The sequence below is a fragment of the Sardina pilchardus genome, chromosome 2 (genome assembly GCF_963854185.1).
Source record: "Sardina pilchardus chromosome 2, fSarPil1.1, whole genome shotgun sequence".
In the NCBI taxonomy this organism is placed as follows: domain Eukaryota; kingdom Metazoa; phylum Chordata; class Actinopteri; order Clupeiformes; family Clupeidae; genus Sardina; species Sardina pilchardus.
The window spans coordinates 43,167,458-43,170,063 of NC_084995.1; positions in this window are offsets into that span (position 1 = coordinate 43,167,458).

Here is a 2,606-nt window from a genome sequence, read left to right on the forward strand (position 1 = left end):
TGAAGCAGCATCAGCACTCTGCTATCAAGGACTGCTTCCATGACAGGGTGGGGAAAGATAAGGGTTTTAAGTGTCACTAATACCACAATCAACTCGTAATTCCTCCTATGAGTCTGGACATGACCATCTCCCATGCAGCAATGAGAATGTGAAATATGGGGCGGCTCTGGCTTTGACTGTGTTGACGCAAGCACCCAGACAAAACTAGTGATTAACTTTCCCTAGAAATCAAGCGATCAAGATTAACCGAACATGTTTCACCTCAAACGGAGTAGATGGTAGACTGAGATTATAGAAATCTTCTTGTGATGGATGATTTGATGATCATTCTGAAAATGACACAAAAAATACATGTCTGGTTTGCCAGACATGAGTTATGAAATGACACAGACAATCCCCTCTCTGAATCCAATTGTATACAGGTGAAGGTCAGTGTAGGTGAGGAGTACTTAAGGCTGGGTACATGGCCCTGACTGATGACATCAACTGGACAGCTGCACTACTGCGGGGGCTTTGTTTGTAGCACTAGACTTCCAAAAGAGCCATTTTCACCCCATAAAACAAATGTGTTGAAAACAACACAAACTGTGTGTGTTGTCCCTATCTGGACACAGAAATGTGTTAAGAAACAACACAAGTTTTGTTATTTGCTACACATATTGTGTAACAAATAACAAAAGCAATGTGTTGGAAACAACACAAATTCTGTTGTCCCTATCTGGAGAGATGTGTTGTTTTCAACACATTCATTTTAAGAGTGTACTGAGAGTTACAGTGCCCTCCACATTTATTAGCAACCAACCCTGGCTTTAGTTGCGTGAAAAGGTGTGTAAAAAATCATCTTTTGGTAATCTCTCTTAATCACACAATAACAACAAATGTGGGAAATACCAAGTTTGAAGGGAAACACATTTATTCTGAGAAAAAAACAATACCTCATATAAACACTTTGACAGGCTGTAATTAAGCAGGGGATTTGAGCTCATCCCTATAGAACCTCTCCAGATCATAAGGATCTCTAGATCCTCTCTTGTGCACTCTCCTTTTGAGGTCATGCCAGTGGTTTTCCATGGAATCAGATCAGAAGACTTTCTACAGAGTTCAGATCAGGAAAGGCATTCTCTTTTGTCTCCCCCATGTGGAGGGATGACTTTTGATGTTCAAACGTTGCCACTCCACTGAACCAGCTCTGTTGTGTCTGTGACTGAAGCCTTCAAATCTGCTAGAGCAGCTACTCAGTCCTCAGTCCTCATCTTGTGTGACCTTTTGACACAGTCAACGACGGCATCCTACGACCCATCCTCTCAAACATGGGCATTTCAGGCAAAGCGCTCTCCTGGTATGAATGACACCTCCCCGTGCGTTTGTTCAATGTGTCAGGGCTAGGAGGCTAGGACACAAGTCTGCATCTGGACATTTCACTGACTCTCTTATTTTTTTTTTTCCCAATGTGTTTATTAGATTTTCTTTTTTTTTTTAACACGAACATGGCATACACAGAGTCAAACAAGACATGTCAACAGATCAGAAACAATAATAATAATAATAATAAAAATAAAAAATAAAACAAAGGACAGAGGAATAGAAAAAAAAAAAACCACACATTAATACGGCACGTACTCAATGGTACAGAGGCAGGCATTACATAGGCTCTAGATTAGCTATACTAGAATCATTGGCCATACTAGTACAGGGGTGTTACTATACATTACTGTAGGGTCCTCAAAAAGAGTGGACCCTGTACGAACTCCATAAATGATGTCCACATTTCTTCAAAGAGTGAATATTGCCCTTTAAGTGAATATGTTATTCTTTCCATTGCTAAAACTTGTATAATGTCATCAAGCCAACATTTCACATTAGGTCTCAGCAGAGACTTCCAGCCTTTTGCAACAGTCCGTCTAACTGACTCTCTTATTAATGTGACTTCTCATTCTTCATTGTTTTCATTGTGGAACCAATTCGATTATTGTCATATCTCTTAACTCAGCTTTCCCAGCGGGTGCCAATACACGTGGAGGGTGCTGCACTGCTGCAGCCATCACCAACTCTGGTGTCTCCACCTCTCGGCTTCTGGGAACTGCCCGGCTGCTATCACGCGGGTGTGAGTGTGTGTGTGTGTGTGTGTGTGTGTGTGAGTGTTGTCCAGGATGTGTCCACTGCCACTGAGGCACATCCAGCCACCACACCCTCAGCAGGCCCTGCAGAGTCTCACACACATGGTCCCTGTCATGGTCAATATTGACTGAGTTCCCTTCACATACAGTACGCCATCACACCACTGGCATCAGCCCAGACCACACACACCATGCTGCATGTTCTCTACACACAACCACCGAAACCCACCTCAAAATCCCTGCTATTACAAGTGAATGCGTCATTACCTATGCGTGTGTATGTGTGTGTGTGTGTGTGTGTGTGTGTGTGTGTGTACGCGTGCGTGCGCGAACATGAGTACATGTGTATGCGTGTGTGTGAGAGAGTGTTTCATTCTGTGCTTCATCATCTTGAGTGATGGCCTGTCAGCCTGTGGCCAGATGCTGATGCAACACGTCCTCTACTCAGGTGGACAGGACAGGACAGGACAGGACAGGATGCAGCAGGCC